Genomic DNA, 24,708 nt, shown 5'->3' with positions numbered 1-24,708 from the left:
AAGAAATAGAGGCGGACCCAGATTTGGTTGGCCTTCATACCAAAACATGCCACCATACGCCCCCCCACCACCACATTTCTTCTATGGACCTCCCCCATTTCACCAATCTTACCCACAACAACCTTACCCATATTGGGATGGAGCACAGAACCAAGACCAGAGTCAGTCTTTTTTAGGGAGAGGCAAGACTCCTTTAAGAGGAAAAAACAGACGAGGCCAACAAGTACAATGGGCCCAGCCTTTGGAGACAGAGAGGAGCCACACACGGAGCATGGGACCACCGAACATGCCCTCGACGAGCAACAACCCAGTTTAGTAGTGAACTTGTCAAAAATAACTCTTACTACAGTTCAGAAAAATGTTTTGGAAAAAGGATTAGGTTTTGTACCTACAGCCTCACTGGATAAATTCAGACTTGTCTGCGAATTAAAAGAGTTTATTCGCAAGATCAAACTGGAAATCTACTTTAGAGACAAGGAACCCAATACCAGTATCCCCACAGATACAGGACTACATAAAAAATCCAATTTCACTCCCCCAGCACACAACCTTCCTATCGAATTACTAGCATTCGAAAAAGCGGTGTTGAAGGAGGTAACGGAATTAGACCCGAAAACAATCAAAGTGTTTCATAATACTAGCAAAGCCGAGCAAGAGGCTATAAACCAACTTTCAAACAACAAAGACCTAACTATAAAACCAGCTGATAAGGGTGGGGCAATAGTTCTACAAAACACCCCCGACTATCAAAAAGAATGCCTACGGCTGTTGGCAGATGAACGTAACTATCTGGTAATACACCAAGACCCCACAGAACGTCTACGGATTGAGATTGCCAGCCTGGTGGAGGAATCCTTGGAAACGATTGGATCAGTAAAAAAGAAGCGGATTTTCTGGAAAACAGAAAACCCATAATCCCTTATTTTTACACAATTCCCAAAATACACAAGTCAATGGAGGCGCCACCTGGTAGACCAATAGTATCAGGCATAGGTTCTACTTTGGAACCTTTATCTAAGTTTGCTGACGCATTCTTGAGACCCTTGGTTCAAGCCACCGAAACATACCTACAGGACACTAAGGCAGTCCTTAGTTTAATCAAGGACCTTGAGTTCAATCCTACAACCAGTATACTGATTAGTTTAGACGTGGAGAGCCTCTACACCAGTCTCCCACACCAAGACACCTTGGACATCCTGGAGGAAGTACTTTTTCTAAACAACTGGGACTACCATACACCCAGACATGTGGTTCTTGAATGTTGTCGCCTGGCTTTAACTGAAAACTTTTTCCAATTCAATGACACTTTGTACAAACAAACCCACGGTACCAGCATGGGAAGTACATTTGCGCCGAGCTTAGCAGGACTCTACGTACACCACCTTGAGAAACAAAAGATTCTCCATCAGTACAACCCACAAATCAACCATATTAAATTATGGAAAAGGTATATAGATGATGTGCTTTTGATTTGGGAGGGGAACGAAGAAGAAGCAGAGTTCTTCCTGACCTGGCTAAACCAACAAGATCCTTTTTTGAAATTTACTTTCACTATGAGTAAATCCAGTCTGGTCTTTCTTGATTTAAACGTAATAGCACATGAAGGACGAGTAATCACTACTACTCATTTCAAACCTACAGCAAGGAATTGCTTACTAGTCTATGACAGTTTTCATCCCAGAAGTCTGAAAGACAACCTACCTTTCGGACAATTTTTGCGCCTGCGACGCAACTGCACTACACGTCAGGACTATAATATTCAAGCCAATGACTTGTCTCAAAAACTGTTACGAAGGCAATATCCACAATGTCTTGTATCCAGAGCACAAAAAAGAGCTCTAAACAACAACAGAGAGGCACTACTGGAAGACAAACCTGAACACAGACAACCAGATCGCAAACGACAAATTTGTATTACCACCTTAAATATTGCATCAAATCAAGTAACTAAAATAATAAAAAAGCATTGGCGGACCCTGAACAGTGGAGGTTTAGACTTACAAAAACCCATGTTCAGCCATCGGAAAGCTAAGAACCTGAGGGACTTTTTAGTCCACACTCGCCCCAACCCCATAAGTACCATGGGCCCTTTACGTTTGTTACATCCACTACCTCAGGGCCATTACCCATGCAGCAACTGCAGTGTATGTCATTTAACCAAAGTGACAAAAATAGTAACCTACAACAACGGAATGTCATGGGACCTCCGATCCTTTACCAACGGTAACACGACAGGGGTGGTATACCTGATCACCTGTGTCTGCAACCTTCACTATGTGGGGATGACCACAAGGAAGGTAAATACCAGGATAATCGAACACCGGAGTAATTTCAGGTGTAAACGCAATAACACCAAAATGACCACCCATTTTCTGGAAAAACAGCACACACCTAATGACCTTAATTGGGTCATTCTGGAACACGTAAGCAATCAGCAAAACATTGAGAAAAAACTACACGAGAAGGAACAGCGATGGGTTTTTAAGCTACGTTCTGATAGCCATGGTTTGAATGATGACATACCTTGGGGACAATTCACACAAAATTGACACCCACTGTGATAGTCTTAAACTGCATCATTGGGACCGTCATGGTCCTTTTTCCACTACTTGTTGAGATCCGAATAATTTTGATTTTTTGAAACATCAAACCCCTACAGATCTCGTATTGACAATATACTCCTGTTGCAATTATCTAACAACAAATTTTTATTTTTATTTTTTGAGCAGCCTAATAATGGATGTGAGTTTAACACAGTTCTCTTACACCCTTCTCACTATGGCAGCTCTTTTTCTAGCATACTCTGCTGACTTGTCAATGTTTTCTATCGATTGTTTTTTGTCCATTACAATTCCCAATAATTCCTTATTCACGAGATTTCCTCTTGCAAATTAACATTTACATTTAACCTCAACTATCGCTAAAAACCGTCATGTTATTCATCTATACATCCTGGGGGAACGGTCCCAATCCAAGATGGCCGCCCCCTGATGTTTCTCCGAGGACGAGTCCCTTTTTCACTTTCCACTCTTTTGGATCTACATAAACATCACCCCACCGGAGACACGCCAGTATGCGGTCCGGTAGGTGTTGGCCCAAGTAGGTGTTCAGAAGCGTGGCTGTCCGTGTACAAGTAAGTGAACGCTCTGGGACAGTTCTTCCATTTCATCCCACCCGCTTTACGGAGAACATCGATCTTTTCCGTTTCTGTCTCCAAAAAGGGCGCACATTGACCCCGAAGCACACCACAGCTTTAACGGCAATATTTACATTGTTTCTTTAGATGTACAAGATCGCCATTGCCCCTCCGTTGACCATGAGGCATATTAATGTCTTGTAAAAAGTATGTAAAACGCTTATTTATGTCATCTATATGTTTGTGTATGTGTGTTTCGTGTTGTGTCAGACATGTTATTTTTATTGGATATTGTGTTAAATCACAATCACTTTTCAGCACAAAAACGCCGGCATGGAGAGAGCGAATTAACATCCATCTGTTTTCTTCTTTTTTTATAAAGAACCCACAACGAGGCACATCACAGACAGAAGTGATTGATCACTTGGGAGTAGTGTGCTCACAATTATTAAGGATAACAGTACTTATGAACTACTTCTTTCCAAATAACATGTGTTTTATTATATCCAACAGATTTCGCCTGACGTACATTACGTATGTATTATAAGTTACGCATGCCTTACAGTTGCAGCGTCTCACATTTTGCACCTTATTAAGGTTGACTAGGAGTGGCACTGTCTCACTGGGCTGGTCCCGGTGTTGTCCTGAAGAAGAGCTGGGGAAGCTCGAAACTAGTTGACCAGACCATATGCTAGGTACACCTATTCATTATAATTAGGGACTTTAGCATATCACCCCATTTTTAATTTTTTCAGCTTAGAGCATTAATAAAGTTTATTTGGCCCACTAGCTGATTAATTTTAAATTCCACTTCACTCTTTCACTTGCACTACACATAGTCTGATTTTTTAGTGCTCCTACGTAATCCGCAAGTCGCAGCACGCCTCAGTCCGTAGAGGACTGGGAGGAGGACCCCAATGATGCAGCATGTCACCGTGGGGAAACCCTGGTGAGTGAGGGGACTCAAGAAAAGGACAATTTTTTCCTTATTCTATATTTGGTGTATTTCAGAATCAATTTGTTTTCTGACACCTCCCATCCCCATAGGTTAGGTTCTTTTACTTGACTAGTTCATGTTGTTCTTTAAAACACGTTCTGCATTGTTTCAGGTCTCTAAATCTAAACCTGATATCACAACCTCTTATTTTGCTACACTTATTATTATTATTATTTTTTTAAATCAAGCTACAAACGTGAAAACGTAAAAAGTGCTCTTGGTATTCTTATAACTTTAGGCCCTTATTCCTTGCTGTACAGATATTACTATGTACCCAGCAAAGGACTTCACAAAATAAACCAACAGTACCACCCAGCAACCAAGAGCAAAACACTGTGTTGATAACAACCTGCTAGAGAATGGGAAACAGATTAATCAATTTAAAATTTCCACATAAAAATAAGCGTGTGCATCGCTGAAGAAACACGCAAAGCACAAATTTAGTAATTGAAGGATGAGAGTGAGCGCTGCTATGACCTGTATCCTGAAATAAACGTTGAGCGGAGTTACAGAATCATTTCCACATGACCATCGCTAAACAGGCCGTTCCAGAGCAGTTACATTAACCAGCAGTCGGTCCGCCACTCTTCTTGAATCAAGACCACGAACAAAGTAACGCCAGCCACCGCTAAGACGCGCTCCCTGAATAACCTTTAAGAGAGACTCTACGTCGTAGCTAGGCAACCACAACGCTCAGCCGCTCCTCCTGAATCCAATCCTTGCAAAGAGTTTCAGCGTCGTAGCTAGGCAACGACCTCAACACAAGTAATCACGCACAACCACGTAGTGATGAGGCATGTGCAGCGCGTTTCTAAGAACCTTCCTGTCAGGCATCGACGCAACAGGGAACTGGAACATCGCGCGCACAGTGAGTTCTTTCTTTGTTTGTTTTCAAAAGAATTTCCGATTGCACCTTGATAAACTGGTAACATGTGATACGTCAAACTTCAAAGGTTTCACACAACATAGCGAAAGTGTGAAAAACGGGAAATTCTTGAGTAGCGAGATGAAAACCCCCTTTTTTTTTCTTTTTCCTTTTCGAGTGACGGTTCTCCAGCAGTACACTTAAATTAGCAGCACACACCGAAGGCTACCAACTCACACACCAGCCAAAATAAGTGAGCGCTGTGTGTCGAGAGCTGCTAGCTCCCAATACTCCTTAAATAGTGAACACCAAAGTCACCAAGAAACAGCTACCGCTTTACTCACACCACTTCCTTTGATGATGACGCGTGTTAGGATCTTCCTCTTGACAAAGGCTGCCGACTACGCCAGTGTAATATTTCAAATCAGGTCCCAACACGTAATCAAGTTGAAGAAGATATCTTTATTCTTCACAGGAAGATCCTATCCAACAACATCCCATTAGATCCAACTGCTAGCTCCAACTGCTGACCAAAACTCCAGCCCCCCAACATTCTCAGCACATAGGTATGTCATTCTTGACAACAAAACCACTATGTCATACATAGCAACTACCATGGAAATGGAAGATGCCACACATTTCTTGTAAAATCCTAAACTTCTTCCTTAACTGTTTCTCTTAAGTCAATAAGCAAATCTTCAGTAGCGAAGACTGGATAGAGCCTGATGACAGACTCTTGTGATTGTAGGTTGAACTCAGAATCAGCTGCTTGGGCCTCAATCTCTACACCATCCTGCTTACAATATATGACACAGTTCAATTTACAAAGAAGATCTCTTCCTAAACGTTTACAGGACTGGAATCACAAGTTACAAATTCATGGTGTTCATTGATATCGCCCATCTGGGCCAATAATCTGATTAGTATGTTCCTGATTAGTGATATCTACAACTTGGACTTCTTTTCCAGAGTGGGGGTAGTTTAGGGACCTCCACAGTTCTGTCTGCCGAACAAGTTGCTCCTGCATCTATAAGGAAAGACACTGGATGTCCATTTACCTCTCCTTCAACATATAGGCCGCTCGGATAAACTTCTAGCACTGCTCCTCCCATCTCAGGTACCACCATTGTTCCTGATTTAGGGCACTTTCAAACATTATGGGACCTGGACCTCCTTGCATTTTCATTGGGTTTTGGGGAGTTCTGTAATTTTCCTATTGGTGAAAAAGACTTCCCTGCATCTGTAGTTGGTTGTAACTGTTTCGTAATGCTCCAGTATTTGAAACTTTCTGAACAACCATAGGGGGTGTAGGGACTGGTGACATGTCTTCTTGACTAATTCGATTGACCTCTTAATAGAGTGGCCATTCTTTGTTAAGCGATGGCTAACTTTAAACTGGCTGTAACGAACCCTGGCATGTTTGGTTTTAAACATGTTGGAATCATACCCCAACACCGTAAACTGTGTTGGAGGTATGATTCCATGCAATGTAGGACTCCTCTGGGAAGCCCTCAGTGCTCCCGGTATCAGTCTTCCAGACCCAGACAGCAAACATTGGCGGCTGCCGACCAGAGACAGATTCTGCCCTCCTGATGCTGAGCCAAACTCGAGTAGTGGAAGGCAGAAAATTAGGTTTCCTGTCACAGGGAGGCTGTGACCACCTCCCAGACAGGACGTAGTGTTTTGGGACAGGGTGGTGGGGCTCTCTAGCTCCACTAGACTACTTTGAAGGGCAGATGTGGTGCCCCCCTTTGCCTTCAGTTGTAACCAGTTCAGGGAACCTTTGGCACCTGCTCTGGCGCGAAACTGGACAAAGGACATGGGAGGATCCTACCCCCTGTCCAGCCTGTTCTGTGGGTGGGACCCCTGAATCGTCTCAAGCCCTTAAGTGCCCTTTCCTTAGAGTACTTTTTTTTCTTTTTTAGAGTTTTATATAGCGCGAACTAGACCCGAGATATCAGGTTTCAAAGCACTTTACATGAGCACCAGTTTCGTTACAGAAGAACACATTAATTTTTGTTAGGCATGGGGAGATTAACAGGCACATGCATCATGAAAAGCTTTTGCGAGTCCTTAATTGTGAATATTTAGGAATCGCAATTAAGGACTCGCAAAGGCCTATGCATGTAGGAATCGCTATTAAAATAGCGATTCCTTAACATTCATTAATTGCGCCTCACAAATTGCGAGTCGCAATTAATGAATGGCTTCCCATTCATTCCTATGGGCCTCCAGGCCCATAGGAATGCATTGGAGATTGCGGGAGCAATTTGCGAGTACCACTAGGTACTCGCAAATTGCTCCCGCAATTTCTAGGGTGCAAGGGTGTCAAAATGACACCCTATTGCACCCATGTATTTGAACTCTGCACACATGTTGCATACACACATGCTCTAAGGGCATGTGTGTGCGCAACATGAAACTTAGAAGAATGCAAATAAGTGCATTTTTCTAAGTTTTAGCAAATTACCATGAAGTCCAGCTTCATGGTAATTTGCTCCCGCTAATAGCAAAATCGCTATTTTTTAAACTTTAATGCATTGCATTTAAGGAATCTCAATTAGGGCTTCCTTAAATGCAATCGCTATTTAAGGAATCGCTATTTTGAGATTCCTTAAATTGCGATTTTTGCATTTGGGATGATGCATCCCAAATGCAAAAATACCGGTCGCAAAGGGGCAGATTCTGGGAATCTGCCCGTTTGCGACCGGTTTTGTGGTTGATGCATGTGCCTGTAAGTGAGTTACCTAGAATCACAAGTTGTTGAGCGTCATTGCCAAGACTCGAACCCAGTTCCCCAGCTTTGAGGTTGACCGCTCTAGCCATAAGGCAACATCCTCTCCCCAACTGAAGGGCTTACCAGTGAGTGGTTCCTTAGATTTATCGTGGAACAAGACTCGGATCCGAAACCACTTCATCTTCAACCGTCTGGCACTTGGGACTTCATTGGACTTTGCTTTGGAAACTAAGACTGTAACTGGGAAGACTCCTGCTGCTCCTGTCGTCCTGCCAGTCTTCTGTATCATCTGTGCCTGTGCTCCATACAGGTTCCTCTATAGGCCTGTGGACATCCAAGACACCCAAATGAATCTCTCTTGGAGTGAAGGAGTCATTCCCCTGCACCAGCAGGAACCACAATAAAGCTGACCGGTCTGCTGTTCCTCAACTCCCACGGACTCCGAAAGGTTCAGCAACACAGATAGTGATTCTGCAACTCCCTCAAGGCCTGCACTGTCTTCTCAGCAAGTTTGAAGCCAGTATCCTTTGTCGGAACCGCTGGAGCAGTGCCCCTTTGCACCACATTGACTTGCCGTTTCCAAGGCTTGTTGACTCTTTTCTCCAGAGATCTTCAGGCTCCAAAAAGCTAGAGCCTCAAGCATCTCTTGCTACCAAGATCTTTGTCCTCACCACACCCTCTGCACCGTGGGCCTTCATCATTGGTGAGCTGCTCGAGGTCCTCCTGCGACTCCTGTGCCTCCGGCCTGTGGGTCCTCATGAGGATCTTCTTTGGCTCCAGTGGACTCCACTGCTTGCTCAGGGCCTTATCTTTCTTACCTTCTGGTGGTGAGTCCCTTGGACCTTGCTGGTCTAAAATTGCACCTTTTTTGTCTACTATGTTTGTTGCTGTTGCCAAGGTTTGTTGGTGCTCCCGGCATACACCAAACCCCTGGCTCTTGACATGCGATGTGGGAGAGCTCGTGAATGGCTCTTGGTCTTCCGCTGCGTCGACTGCTCCACACAGCTGCAGTGCTAAAGTCACGTCAACTCTCCTGTATCTTCCGACATCGGTGGGCATACGTCTTCTGTGCCTCATGGTCACTCCTGAGTGGCCTAATCTCTGTCCCCTCTGCTTGCAGGTGCCTCTCTTCCTGAATCCACCTTTGGGTTCCACCGGACTCTTTCGTCTTCTTTGCCAGTAGCATCTTCACTGAAGTCCTCCATTGTGGTCCACTTTCTCTAAACTTGGGAAGTTTAGTTTACACTAGGGTAGGTAGGTGCAACACCACACTACAGCTAGTGAGAGATCTCAGAGCTTCCCAGTACGCTAAGCACAGTGGTCTTAAGTCCCAGGAACTAAGGACTCTGTGTAGTCTTAGAAGGAAAAGGCAGGTAACAAACCCACTACAAAATACCTCTTAGAGCTACTTCACCAGGATGACCAGATTCCTGGTGGAACAGAGGAACAGGACAATGTGGGTGGGGATGCTCCTAAAGAAAGGCCAGTAGGGGCTCCCCCTACTGACCTTAATTCTGAGTATGTCCAGGAGGAATGTGTAGACTGCACACTGGTAAATTCTTATCCCCCAGGGAATAGTGCAGATGGCACAGAGGGTGTCCCTAGACGTAGGTTCCCCTTTATTCCTCCTGGGAGGGTTCAGAGTAGGCAGAGGAGGTCTGGGTCTCCCTCTGCCGTGTCCAAAGCTTCAGATCATTCCATAAAGACCTCCATCTCTAGCAAGAGGGGGGGGTCCTTGGAGAGGGAATACCTCCTGATCAAACTTGAGAGAGTTAGTCTTAGGCTCTGGCATGATCAGTTGGCCCTTGACAAGGAGACCCTGGAAGTACAGAAAGCTAGGAAGAAACTGGGACAAGAGTCCCATGGTGGCAGCAATGGTGTACCTAGAATCAGGGGAACATCCTTTGACACTAGGAACTTGAGCAGGATAGTCCCTCCTTATTAGGAGGGGGATGATATCCATATACGGATCACTGCTTTAGAGAGGGCCTGCAAAGTTCAGAAGGTGCCTCAAGGGCAGTGGGCAGCAATCCTGTGGCTCTCCTTTGCTAACAAAGGTGGAGACAAGATCCTCACGGTTAGAGAAGAGGATGCTGACAATTACTCAGTCTTGAAGAGTGCTCTCATAGATGGGTCTGGCTTAACCACTGAACAGTATAGAATTAAGTTCAGAGACACCCAGAAGACACACACCCAAGACCGGGTAGGTTTAATAGACAGTGCTGTTAATGCTCTGGAAGGCTGTTTTCATGGATGCATAGTACAGGGCTATGAGGGATTGTACAATTTGTTGATAAGGGAGCACATACTTAATAACTGTCAGAGTCAACTACTGCATCAGTACCTGGTGGACCCTGATCTGACCTCTCTCCAAGAACTGGAAAAGAAGGCCGACAAATGCATCCATACCAAGGTTAAGCAGAAAACCCATGGTGGTGGAGGTGACCAGAAGAAGCAAGATTCATCCAAATCCCATGAGAAGGGTGGGGAAAAGGGCAAAGACAAAAAGGAGTCTTCTTAAGGTCCCCAAATACCTGCATCTGGGGGTGAGTCCCAAAACTCCAAGCAGGGTAAAAAGAAACCTTGGTGTTATTTATATAAAGTAAAGACCATTGGACAAGAAATGCTGATTGTTCGAAGGCCAAGGAACCTACTGCCACTGCTCCTAAGGCGACTGCTCTCCCTAGCACCAGTACAAGTGGTAGTACAGCAACCAATGGATTAGTAGGGTTAACCTTGGTTTCTGAGGTGGGTTGTGGCCTAGGCAGACTTCCAACTCAGGCTATCCTTGTCTGTGATGGTGGCATAGATCTTGCCACCTTATTAGTAAGTCCCACTTACCTGGGTAAGTACAGACAACAGCCTTTAATAAATGGAAAAGAAGCTATGGCTTACAGGGACACAGGGGGCAGTGTCACCATGGTGACAGAGAAATGTGTGTCCCCTGAGCAGATCATACTTAGTCAGTTGTAGAAAGTAACCAACGCTAGCAATGTCAGGACTGATCATTCCTTGGCAATTGTGAACCTCAGCTGGGATGGGGTAACTAGCCCAAAAAGAGTTGTGGTTTCACCAGACCTACCTGTAGATTGCCCTCTCAAACTCCCAGTGAGAATCAGTCTCATGAGGGAGATGATCTCAGTGCCAGTGAAGGAACTGTTCCAGAGGAACTTGGCCCTGGCCAGGCAGAGTTCTTGGGGGCAGGGGACACTTCCAGGGCTGACTTGACTTTGGAGCAGCAATCCTGACCCTCTCTTGAGCAGCTCAGACAGCACGCTGCTGCTGAGGAAGCAGGGAATGTTAATGGATCCTACAGGACCAATTGGGAAGATGTGCTTCGGTTTTCTGAAGGTAGAGACCCCAAGCCTGGTACCACCAGGAGGTTGGTAATACCCCAGAAGTTCAGAGGTTTTCTTCTCTACCTTGCACATGACATTCCCCTTGTAGAACATCTTGGCAAAGCAAGCCTTGTGACATAAATGTCCCTCAATTTCACTGGCCCCATATGTCTGAAGACACCAAGGAGTTTGTCGCTCCTGTGTCGCTTACCAAGCCAGTGGTAAGTCAGGTGGCACTACAAAGGCCCCCTTCATTCCATTCCCTTTTTAGTTGGGGTTCCCTTTGAGAGGGTAGGGATTAAAAATGTTGGTCCCTTGAACACTTCAACTACATCTGGACACAGTTACATCATAGTTGTGGTGGACCATGCCACCAGGTATCCAGAGGCTATTCCTTTTAGAACCAGTATAGCTTCTGTAGTGGCTAGGGCCCTCCTGGCAATCTTTTCTAGGGTGGGCTTCCCTAAGGAGGTCTTAACAGACAGAGGTACCAACTTCATGTTTAGTTACATCACTTCAATGTGGAAAGAGTGTGGAGTAAACTGTAAGTTCACTACAGCCTACCATTCACAGTGCAATGGGCTTGTTAAAAGACCCTAAAGGGTTTGATCATGGGACTCCAAGAGAAGCTCTGGCAAAAATGGGATGTCTTACTACCCTGCCTTCTCTCTGCCTACAGAGAGGGTCCACAGATGGTGGTTGGCTACAGCCCATTTCACATTTTGTTTGCACATCCAGTTAGGGGCCCATTGTGTCTAGTTTAGGAGGGCTGGGAACAACCTTGCAAACCTCCGAAACAGGATATTGTGGACTATGTCCTTGGTCTGAGTTCACGTATGGCAGAGTATATGAAGAAGGCCAGCATAATCTTGAGGCCAGTCAGAAGCTTCAGAATGCTTGGCATGAGCAAAAGGCTGTACTGACTCTTTACCAGTCAGGCTAGAAAGTGTGGGTGTTGGAGCCTGTGGCCCCAGCAGCTCTCCAAGAAAAGTGGAGTGGCCCCCACACCATCCTTGAAAAGAAAGGTGAGGTCACCTACTTGGTGGGCCTAGGTACTCCAAGAAGTCCCCAAAGGGTACTTCATGTGAACTGCAGGCCTCACTATCAAGGCTACCAAATGCCAATTAGGGAAGAGCAATGTTGTATACTTGGGTCACCTGGTAGGTGGAGACCACGTTCAGCCATAGGAGAGCAAAATCAAGACCATCCTGGACTAGGGTGCTCCACTACCCAGACCCAGGTCAGAGCTTTCTTGGGCCTGACTGGGTAGTACATGAGGGTTATTAAGGGATATGGGCCCAGTGTGACTCCCCTTAATGATCCTAGCACAAAGAGACTGCTTAAGAAAGTTCAGTGGAAAGTTAGCTGTCAAAGGACATTTGATGAACGGAAGCAGGCCATGTGCACTGCTCCCATTCTGCAAAGTCCTGATTACTCCAAAACCTTCACTGTCCATATAGATGCTTCTGATATAGGGGTAGGAGCTGTTTTGTCACAACTTAATGCAGTTAACCACTATCTTTCATAAGCAGAAGGTTGACCCCCAGGGAGAAATGTTGGTCAGCTATAGAGAGGGAGGCCTTTGCTGTGGTCTGGTTCTTGATGAAGGTGGGGCCATACCTGTTTGGCACTCATTTCCTTGTTCACCCAGACCATTAGCCCCTCTTATGGCATAAACAAATGAAGGGTGAAAATCCCAAACTTTTGAGGTGGTCCATTTTCCTACAGTGGATGGTCTTTTCAGTGGAACATAGGCCTGGGTGTAACCATGCCAATGCAAATGTACTCTCCAGATATTTCCACTTAGAAAATGAAGACTCAACTGGTCTCATCTCCTTACGTTTGTGGGGGATTGGGGGGGGGGTGTAGGATCTGCTTTCATGGTTACTGTTAGATCTTGGGGTCTCTAGTTGGCAGAGGTAGGTACCACTGTCCAAATAGGGACCCTTACTTCTAGTCAGGGTAAGGGGGGTACACTCTTTAGATAACCCCTGCTCACCCCTTTGGTAGCTTGGCACGAGCAGACACGCTTATCAAAGGCAATGTGTAAAGTATTTGTACCAACACTCACAGTAACACAGTGAAAAACCACAAATGGACTCCACACCAGTGTAGATAAATAAAGTACTTTTATATAAACTACACAAGACCAAAACGACAAAAATCCAACATACACAGTTCAAGAATATGGTTTCAAAAAGAGTTCTTAGCTTAGCGACAAAATCATTCACCTTAGCGTCAATTTTAGCCAACAGTACCTGGTGATGCGATAAGAGTTCTTAGCGGCGCTCAGGCGTCGAAAAACAAGCAACAGCGTCAGTCCTGAGACCCTGGGGAGGCGAGGCAACAACCCTGCTGCACGCAGTGGGCGTGGGCCACGAATCCGGTCTGTATGGGGAGTGAGGCGATACTTGTATGGATTCCAAGGCGTAGCTTTTCCGGTAGAAATTTACTCGCTAAGCCACGATGCGACAAAATTCGGCCCGCTAACGAGCGGGGCGACAATTTCACCAGCGATGATCTGGGTTGGCTCTGCAACGATATTCGCAGCGATAAAATTCGGCACGCTAACAAGCGGTGCGATGATCTTGGCTGGCTCTGCGACGAAGTTCGCAGCGATAAAATTCTGCCCGCTAACGAGCAGAGCGGGGATCTGGACTGGCTCTGCGACGATGTTCGCAGCGACAAAATTCAGCCCGCTAACGGGCTGGGCGACGATTTCTCCAGCGATGATCCGGCTCAGCGGCAACAGGCTCTGCGACGATGTTCGCAGCGATAAAATTCTGCCCGCTAACCAGCGGAGCGAAGGAAATGTTCTCGCTAAGCCGGCTGTGTGTGAAAAAGTGTAGATCCTTTGCTTCTTTCTTCTTGGTCAGCTTCCCAACAGCAGGCACAACTTCCAGAGGCCCCACAATTGGATCAAGCACTCTCGGAAGGGCAGAACTCACTCAGCAGAGTTCAGGGGGAAGCTGGGGGTGAAGTCCTTTTGTTCCTGGGACTTCTTAACAGGAGGCCAGCTCTTCTCAGGCCCTTGGAGATCTCTTCAAGCAAGGGGACACAGCAACAGCAAAGTCCTTCCCCTCTCCTTGACAGCAAAGCAACTGCAGGTCAGCCCACAAACACACAGCAGGACAGTCCTTCCTCTTCAGTCTTCCAGCTTTCTCCTTGGCAGAGGTTCCTTCTTGATTCCAGGATGATCTAATTTTCTGTAGTCTGGGTCCCAATACTTATACCCCAAAATTCTTTGTCCTCTGCAGGCAGAGGGGCCTTGGCCTAGTCAGAACCAGTTCTGGCCAGTCCTGGAGCACTCTGTTTACTTGGTTTCTTCTTTCCTTTGAGAGAGAGGGGCAGGTTCGTCAGCCGCCCAGCAGGGGGTGGAGCCAGCATTGTGGAAGGCAGGCACAGCCCTATTCAGGCCCAGGTGCTACTCCTCCCACCCATCTACAGGGGAATTTCCCTATTCAGCCCGGGGCTGACTCATCCAGCCTCTGGGGGCCACCCCTGTCCCTGTCACTCACAAACCAGACAGTCAATTCACAAACAGGCCAAGGCACACAGAAAGGGCAGAAAAAGAAAACAGCCACCTTCTAAAAGTTTTCACACACAGGATTTAAAAACCATCCTTCCTAAAAGATGTGTTATTAAATTTTGAATTCAGGGATACCAGACTTTAGCTTTCCATCTTGCTCCTATGGGAAGATATGTAGGTACACATTATACTCAGCATTCCCCATTATAGCCTACGGGCAAGATAGCCTTTCAATAGTGAAAAACGAAAATGGCTGTAATTCACTACCAGAGCATGTCACCTACACCAATACATGCTCTACCTTTCACCTACACTACACCCTGCCCAGGGGGGTACCTAGGGCCTTCTATAGGGGTGTCCAATGTGTACAGAAAGAGAAGGGTTAGGCCTGGCCAGTGTGGACACTGGTCAGGTCAGCATGGCAGTTAGCAACTGCACCCAGGCACTGCAGTGGCAGGCCTGTGACACCATTTTAGGGCTACTCCTGTGGGTGGCACAATCAGTGCTGCAGGCCCACTAGTAGCATTTGAATCACCAGCCCTGGCACACTCAGTGCACTTTACTAGGGGCTGACAGGTGAAACAAATATGTTAATCATGGATAACCAATTACAATAACAACTTACCTAGGGAGCACTTGCACTTTGACACTGATCAGCAGTGGCAAAGTGCCCAAAGCATCTAAACCAGCAAAAACGAAATCCAGCATAGCGTCAAAAATACAGGAGGTAGAGGCAAAAAGTCAGGGGAAACCACGTCAAAGATGCCAGGTCTAACAGTTACCACCTCTTTTTGCTGGTGTTATTATGTTCTTCTGACTAGTCCGACTGGGATTCTGCTAATCAGGACCCCAGTCTATGTGCTTCTTCCCTAAAGTGGACCATGGTGAGTACTTAGGTAGCCCCCAGATTGGCTACTGGTGTACCCATGTAAATCCCTAGTATATGGTGCTAAAGTACCAAGGGCATAGGTACACCACGGGCTCCCCATGGGCTGAAGCACCCATTATGGCACCCATGGGAGACCACTCAAATTGTGACTACAGGCCTGTCATTGTAGCCTGTGTAAGCTGGTGCTAGCACCACTTACGACGAATATAAGTTTTCTTATAGCTGAGGTCACTGCACTTAAAACCTATGTCACCCCTGAAGCAGGCCTTTCAATCCTGAAGGCAGTGTGCTTGGTTATAAGTGTGCCCCTGCATGAGCATGACACCCCTACAATCCTCGGATTCCATTCTCCCGGGTTGTAAGTGCTTCAGCCATCACAATACATAGAGTGGCCATACATCATTATGCGATGGCTAACTCTAAACTGGCTGTAATGAACCCTGGCGTGTTTGGTATAAAACATGTTGGAATCATACCCCGACACTGTAAATAGTGTTGGAGGTATGATTCCATGCACTGTAGGGCTCCTCCGGGAAGCCCTCAGTGCTCCCGGTACCAGTCTTTCAGACCCGGCAAACTATGGCTGCTGCCGACCAGAGACACAATTCTGCCCTCCTGATGCTGAGCCAAGCTCGAGCAGTGGAAGGCATGTCATTAGGTTTACTGTCACAGGGAGGTTGTGACCACCTCCCGGAAAGGACTTAGTGTATTGGGCCAGGGTGGGGGCGCTTGCCAGCACCACTAGACAGCTTTGAAGGGCACATTTGGTGCCCTCCTTGTATACTCCAGTTATAACCAGTTCAGGGAGCCATTGCCTCTAGCTCTCGGATGAAACTGGACAAATGACATGGGAGTATACTCCCCTCTGTCCAGCCCCTCCTGTGGGAGTGAATTGTCCCAACCCTTTCCTTAGGGTACTTAAGGTCTTACCTGTGGGTGGTTCTTTAGATTCATCATGGGACAAGATTCTGTTCTGAAACTACTTCATCTTCAACCGTGTGGGCCCTTGGGACTTCGATGGACTTTGATTTGGGAGCCGGACCCCTGCTGCTACTAGTCTCGTCCTGCGAGTCTTCTGCATCATCTGTGCCTGTGCTCCATCCATGTACCTCTACAGGCCTGTTGACATTCAAGACACCCGAAGGAATCTCCCTTGGAGTGAAGGAGTCATTCCCCTGCACCTGCCCAACCCCAACCTTCCTTCCTCCACAGTGTTTGTTCATGGTCCTCTGGGAAGGATCCTTCTTCTTAAAAACTGCAAGCGTGACGTACCCATTGACTTGAATTGAGCACGCTGTCGTGTTCCCACTCTGCACACGGCTTCTGTGGAGCTCCTGGGTACTTACCTTGGGTGATTTCTTGGGTCCCCAGCTCGTCTACGTCTTCTGGATCCAGTCTCTACTTAGGTTGTGGTTTGCATTTCACTTTATTAGTATATGGTTTGGTCTCCCCTAGAGACCACTGTGTATTTGCGCTACTTAGGTGTTCTATTATAGAAGTATTGTAATTATATCTCTGGGTAGGAAATATTGCAATGTGGTAGTGAGTGTTTATAATAAATACATATTTTTATACCTACACTGTGTGGTTCTTTTTCACTTAACCTACCACTTAGAGAGCTTTCTAAGATTGTCTAAGACCACTAAAAACACCATAAGGGTTGTCTGGATTAGTGTAGGGTGCTACACTTACATCAATCAGGGGTGTGTATAGCGTGTCATCTTTGCGTTCTGCCTGTGAGAAATGAGCGTATCCAGTCAAGGGCCTTTCCTCAGATGCTAGCGTCGTGGAGTCTGGTGGCTAATTTGTGGTGGGAATCGGTGTCGAAGGCAGCTGAGAGGTCCAGGAGGATAAGGGCTGACGTTTGGCCCTGGTTGAGGAGGGCGCGGATGTCGCTGGTGGTGAAGAGTAGGGTGGTCTTGGTGCTGTGGTTGTTGCGGAATCTGGATTGGAATATGTCCAGGACATTGTTGGATTTTATTATTATTATTATTAGGAGCTTATAAAGCGCGCTTATACCCAAAGGTGTCCTGGCGCTGAGAAACTGATCATCCCTGGAGAGCGAGTGTCTAATCCCTAAACAACCAAGTCTTCAAGCCCTTTCTGAAAGAGAGAAGTTCCTCCATTTTTCTCATATGTGCTGGCAGACCGTTCCATGCAGTAGCAGCACCATATGAAAACAGCTTTCCTCCCCAGCTGGCCTTTTTTATCCTAGGCACCACTACTAGATTGCCCTCCAAAGAGCGCAGTGCCCTCCCCGGCACATACTGCTTAAAACAGGCCTTAAGAAACTCCGGGCCAGTGCCTTTTAATGCCTTGAAGACTGTACACAAGGCCTTAAACTGGGAGCGTTTGTGAATTGGTAGCCAATGAAGTTTCCTCATTCCTTCTCGGATTGAGACATGTTTAGGAGTACCTGTCAACAGTCTCGCTGCCGCGTTCTGCACCAACTGCAGTCTGTACAGGTGTTTCTTTTGCAAGTTAAGGTACAGACTGTTACAGTAGTCAAGACGCGAGAGAATGAGAGCCGACACTACTAGCCGGAGACCATCCGTGGGAAGCAATGTTTTAACTTTCCTCAGAATCCTGAGGATGTGAAAGCAGGATGAGACTACACCACTGACCTGATTTCCAAAGTCCAGTTTCTGGTCCATAATCACCCCCAGATTCCTAGCTTTGGGTGTGGGCACCGGTATCTTCCCCAGTACCTCGGGCCACATGGCTGGGGACCAGATGTTGGGATTATTTCCGAATATCATTACCTCGGTTTTTCCAGCATTAAGTTTAAGGCAATTTGCAGCCATCCAACTCGCTATACCTTGAAGACAGTCATGGCACCTTGCTGTCAGATCAGCTTGGGACCCTCTTTGTACCGATAACACAATCTGCGTGTCATCAGCGTATGAGGTAAGTTGGAGTCCATAGGATCTAATCAAAGCTCCCAAGGGACTCACATATACGTTAAAGAGAGTGGGACTCAAAGATGAGCCTTGCGGGACCCCACAGGGAAGGACAAAAGGTTTAGATCTCTCTGCTCCCAATTCAACACTCTGGGATCTGTCGGCCATAAAAGACTTAAGGAGGTTCCAGGCAGTGCCTTCCACCCCGGCCAGAGCCAGTCGGTCCATCATAACACCATGATGGACCGTATCAAAGGCCGCCGACAGATCTAACAGAATGAGGATCGCCTCACCCCCTTGATCCACTGCCACTCTGATTTCCTCAGTCGCCTTAACCAGGGCAAGTTCTGTGCTGTGACCGGCACGAAACCCAAACTGTGTGGGATCAAGGGCCCTCGACCTTTCAAGGAAGGAGGTAAGTTGCTTGTTTATGGCCTTCTCTAATAATTTCGCTGGTAGTGGGAGCCGCGAAATAGGCCTATAGCTATTCGGGTCACACTTATCTAGAGTGGGTTTTTTAATTAATGGTATGAAGTTTGCCAGCTGGCTGTTTACGGCCTTTTCGATGACTTTGTCTGCAAATGGTAGCAGTGAGATGGGCCTGAAATTCTTTAGGTTTGTCGGGTGTGCAGAGGCTTTTTTGCAGGAGGGGGTTGACTTCGGTGTTTCCAGTCATCGGGAAAAGCGGCAATCTCAAGGGAGCAGTTGATGATCTGGCGTGATGGCTGTGGCATCTCTGTGGAAGATGTGGGGGGCGAGGGGTCTGAGTGTGCTCCGGAGTGGATGTTCTTCATGGTCTTTAAGGTGGCTTCTGTCATGACTTTAAGGTGTCTTCTTACATAAGTAAGCACCATGTACTAAGACAGCATCCTACACTTATTTTACATCTCTTTCTCTTTTTGACAAAGAATTCCCTATTTTACTTACGATCGCAAGTGATCCTAGTTCAAACTTTTCACCCTTTCCGCACTGACAGTCTCTGTAACTCATCCACCAATCCCAGCGCACCTCTGTCAAATGTTATCCTATCACAGCGTGGCTTCACTGCTCCCTAGCCAATCACAGTGCAACACAACAGTAATGCAACACTCCAAATCACAGCTCAGCACAGCATTGATGCAACACCTCAATCACTTCAATGCCTCCAACTTTATTTTGTTTGCCTGTATCGACTACAAAAGGTTTTTGCTCTCTCACTAACATGAACCTTCGACTGGCGAAAGTCATAACTCACTGTGTCCACCCCTTGTGTACTCAGGAGCAAATCCCTAACATGCTCTGTTAATAAATTCACACTAGAAATGTTATACTTCTAACTTGGGATGACTGATAGCGCTTCACAGTACACCTCTCTAAATAGGCAAGATTTCACCCATGGTGGTTCTTGCATGGGCCAATCGACAGAGCTCTTACATTCTGCCCACTAGTCTTTTGGGACCACTACTCCAAACAACACATCATAATCTTCCAACAAAACCTTTGATATGGTCACAATCTGCTCCATCTGAGTATACCATTTACCAGGAGTCTCTCTAAGTTTTGGAAGAGTATTAGTAAAATGGAAGAGGTCTGAATGAGACCATGGAACATATATAGATTCTCCTCCCTGAAACTCTCGAAGTTGAGTCTCCTTTCACCCATAGCAGTTTTTTCTCCCTCTTTCCCCTTTAGTTTAGTTTTAACCTTCTCTTTCTTTGACCACTATTCTCTGAGCCTCTCTGTATCACTCCATTCTCTCATATTCTCAATTAACTCCTTCCTTGCAATTCCCATGCCACTTACCTTCTTCAGAGCCTACATTGGTTCCTGGTTAGAAAGAGGATGTTTTTTAAGATACTGCTCGTTACTCAGAGAGCTCGCTACGGAACTGGCACAGGCTACCTACAAGATAGAATCAGGTTCTATGCGCCCCTGAGAAATCTTTATTCTGAAAATCTCTGTCTAACAACCGTGCCGCTATTAGAAAGTCAAGGTCAGGGGGTAGAGCTCTCTCCTTTCTGGGACCCTCCCTTTGGAACAAGCACCCATTGACTCTCAATTGCATTAAGGCGACACCTGTGTTTTGGAAGAAACTCGGGACCTGGCTTTTCTCCTCTCCCTAGACCTGCTCTCCTTTCCTACTTATGGTCTTGCTGCAGTAGCGCCAGGACACTCTTAGGAGTAACAGTTGCGCTTTATAAATCCTATACATAGACATACATTCTCAATGCACCAACTTTCAATATTTACAGCTCTTTTTCAGTTGCATTCCTTTGCAGTTTATTTCGTTGCATTATATCAGCACCGTATTTATACGCCTTTTCCATTTTAGCATTATTATTATTAATTTTATAAGGCGCACAGCTAACCAAAGGTTTCCTGGTGCCATCAGACACGGGCAGAGTGAAAGGAGACTATTGATTGAATAACCACGTTTTTAAGCATTTGCAGAAATTCGTATAGATGGTTTCATTCCGAAGTGACATAGGGAGTGAGTTCCACAGAGATGGGCCCAGGCAAGAGAAAGACCGGCCGCCCATGCGCAACAGTCTGGTCCTAGGAACCGAAAATGTAGCCTGAGTGGAAGAGCGAAGGAGGCGCGGTGGAAGGTAGGGATGGACTAAGGCGTTCAGATACTGTGGTGCTGTACCAGATTTGATTTTATGCATATAGCTCAGGGCCTTGAATTTAATGTGGTTCTCCACCCTAATTCAGTGAAGGTCGTAGAGCGAGCCTGAGATGGAGGTCCTTTTCGGAACCTGGCAGAGTATCCAGGCCGCCGCGCTCTGCACTACCTGAAGTTTACGAATGGCCTCCTTATTGGCTCCTAAATACAGGACGTTCGCCATAGTCCAGCCTGGAAGTAATAAGAGCCTGGACCACAGTTCTTTGCGTGGGACCAGGCAACATCCAAAGGACTTTTTTAAGCCACTTAAGGATGGTGAAGCAGGTTGAGGCGACCTTGACTGCTTGCTGCTTCATTGCCAGTTGGACGTCAATGATTACGCCTAGATTACGGACCTGTTGCGCAGGTTGGGGAAGTGCACCCATTTGAAGAGGCCAGTGCTGGGGGCCCCAGAGTTCTTTATTTTTCCCAAAAATGTGGTACTTCCGTTTTTTCGCCGTTAAGTTTTAGCAAGTTGCCTTGCATCCAACCTGCTATATTTTGTAGCACTGCCTGGAGAGAAGATGACTTGGATGCCTCTTTGGTGGAAAGGGAGAAGATTAGCTGGGTGTCATCGGCATAGGAAGAAATAGACAGCTCAGCGTCTTCAGCAATTGTAGCCAGAGGCCTGACGTAGGCATTGAACAGTAGTGGGCTGAGAATGGAGCCCTGCGGTACTCCGTGAGGAGAAGCTTGGGACTTAGAACTGGCTGACGGAGAAAAGACCTGAAAAGTACGGTCAGTCATGAAATCAGTGAGCTATTTGAGTGCTACTCCGACAATGCCCAGTGATTGTAAAGCTTTTAGTAGGGCGGTATGTGACACAGTGTCGAAAGCGGCACTCAAATCAAGCAGTATGAGTGCCACAGTTTCACCCATATCAAGGTGGTGGCGTAATGTTTCCGTAACTCCCAAAAGAGTGGTTTCTGTAGAGAAACCAACTCTTAAACCAGACTGTGATGCATGTAAAAATTTTGGGAGTCAACAAAATGTGTCAATTGCTGGTTAATATGTTTGTCTAGTATTTTGGAAAAGGCTGGAAGTAGAGAGATCGGGCGGAAATGGGATGGTTCCGCCGGATCAGCATTGGCTTTTTTAGGGAGTCGGAGAACCATGGCGTGTTTCCAATCAGATGGAACAACTGCTTCCTGCAGGGAGGCATTAAGCAACTTCATGATTAGCTTTAGTGATGATGGCTCAAGCTTCTGAAGTATGGCGATGGGTGGGGGATCTCTAGGATAGCCGGATTTAAGGCTGTTTAAGATATGTTTAATAGAGATGGTATCCAGAGGCAGCCAATTTTCTAAAGTGTCGGAGGGTATGGCGGTCTGGTTAGCCAGTGGAGTGGAGCAACCCGATGTAGGGGGGAAAATTCTTAGTTTGCTGCACCACATTGGTTGTCACTACGTTCAGTGCTGAGTAGATTTTCTCCACTTTATCGATGAAAAACTTGGCTAAATCCTCACATTGAACTTTGGTGCGCACAGGGGGGATGGGTTGGCAAGCTAGGGCCAAAAGATCTTTGACTAATTTAAAAGGGTCTTGGAGCTGTTTTGTGCCAATGTGATGGTGTTACTCACATATTCAGCTCGGGCAGCGTTGCAGAGGGAATGGTAGTGCCTTTTTGCTAATTTGTACGCAAGTTTGTATTCTGGAGCATAGTCCTTCCTCCAGCGTCTTTCTAGTGCTTTACATTTGGTTTTCTCTGTTTTTAACCTTTCAGAGAACCACGGGGCAGGAGGTCGGTGATTGTTCACTTTTTTAATGTATGATGGGAGGCACGCATCAATGGATGTTAAAATCCAGGTATGGATGGTGTCCGAGTGTGCTAGATTGACTGAAGTAATGGCAGGGATGTTAGTAGAGAGGTGTTGGTTAAAAGTATCTGTGTCTAGTTTCTTCCAGTTTCTAGACCTCGACTTGGTGGTTAAGATGGGTGTGTTAGCACAGTGCAGATCCTGTCTCATCCCGAACCCGACAAAAAAATGATCAGACCAAAGTCCTGGGAGAGCTGCCTGGCATGAAATATTAGATAGGTTTGTAAAAATGGGGTCCAATAGATGGCCAGCCATGTGGGTGCGACCTGAGTTGCAGAGTAGGATATTCATTGCTGCCAGGTCAGCCGTCAGAGATGTGCTCGTTGTGCATGTTGGGTCATCGGGCTGAATATTCATGTCTCCCAAAATAGTAAATTTGGCAGCGTCCAACAAAAGGGGGGCAATAAGTTCAGGAAAGGCCGCAACCCATGGCCCTGCTGGCCCAGGTGGGCGGTAGATCAAGATCCCAGCATATACCTCTCTCACCACTCACGATGCTTGTATGAATAAACAACATGCCTTTTTCCTCATAATATCCTAGGTAAGCCATTCCCACATTGCCCTTCACTAATTCTTTAAATTCTATTTTTAATTGTCACAAATTAATGTCTGGGTGGGTATCCCTTTACTGGGAGAGACAATCGACAAATCCGTATTAGTTTATTGTCCCAGACTTTCTCTACCAATTATATTTTCTCCTTGGTAAGGAACTATAGCCGTACTTCCTGCACTATGGGCTGCGTCATGGGGTATACTCGGGACCAGTTGTTTTATGCTAGGTCAGAAGCGGTCTCCATTAAAAGAGCTGGTAATATGCTAGGTGCTTATTGCAGCTGTTTCAGGGGTCTGAGTCTGAGCTTAGACAGAGACCTCCATACAGCTTGAGGGCTCGCGGGGCTCCACGAAGGATCCCACAGTCACTGTATTCTCAGGCATTACTGGCAGTGGCGGCTGCACCCCTTATGGCGAAGGAGCGTTTCCCCACTGCACAAAAAGGAAAAATAAAATGACAATAACGTACTGTTATTGTTGTTTTCTTGTTCCCATTGCATGCAGTCAGCAGCCTGTGTGCAGTGTGGGGTGGGGAGAGGCTGGCCAGAGCAGGGGAGGAGTGATTAGCACTCCCAAAGTGAGCATGGCCGGCCCACTTAGGCCGACCAAACACTTAATGCGCACTTCGCATGTTCCTACCAGCATGCATTACACAGCCTGGTCGGGAACATGCTCAGGCTCCCTGTTAATTATGATCCCAAGTAATCCTAGTTCAAATTTATCAACCTTTCTGCAGACAGTCTCTGTAACTCATCCACCAATCCCAGCGCGTCTCTGTCAAAGGTTGTCCTATCACAGCGCAGCTTCATTACTCACTAGCCAATCACAGTGCAACACAGCAATAACATAACACTCCAATCGCAGCTCAGCACAGCAATGACGCAACACCTCAATCACTTCAATGCCTCCAACTTTATTCCGTTTGTTTGTATCGACTTTGCAAAGTTTTCTACGAAGAAGGATTTCCTTTCTACTCTCTCACTAACATGAACTTTTGTCCGGCGAAAGTCACAACTCAGCGTATCCACCCCTTGAGCACTCGGGAGCAATTGACTTACAAGTTCTGTCAATATATTTGCACTAGATATTGTAGACTTTTAACTTGGTGTGACTGATAGCGCTTCACAGTGCATCCCTCTTAACAGGCAAGATTACCAATTCAACTTCTACATGAGGTACCTCTCATCTAAAATTCAAAAAACATCATCAAACCACAACAGCGAGAACTCCAATAAGATCAAGAATCAAAGCCATATGATATTTCTCCTCAATTATTATGTCATCCCTCTCTCACAATGCTTACT

The sequence above is a fragment of the Triturus cristatus genome, chromosome 4_1 (assembly GCF_964204655.1).
Source record: "Triturus cristatus chromosome 4_1, aTriCri1.1, whole genome shotgun sequence".
NCBI lineage: Eukaryota > Metazoa > Chordata > Amphibia > Caudata > Salamandridae > Triturus > Triturus cristatus.
Note: the sequence above shows the minus strand (reverse complement) of the source record.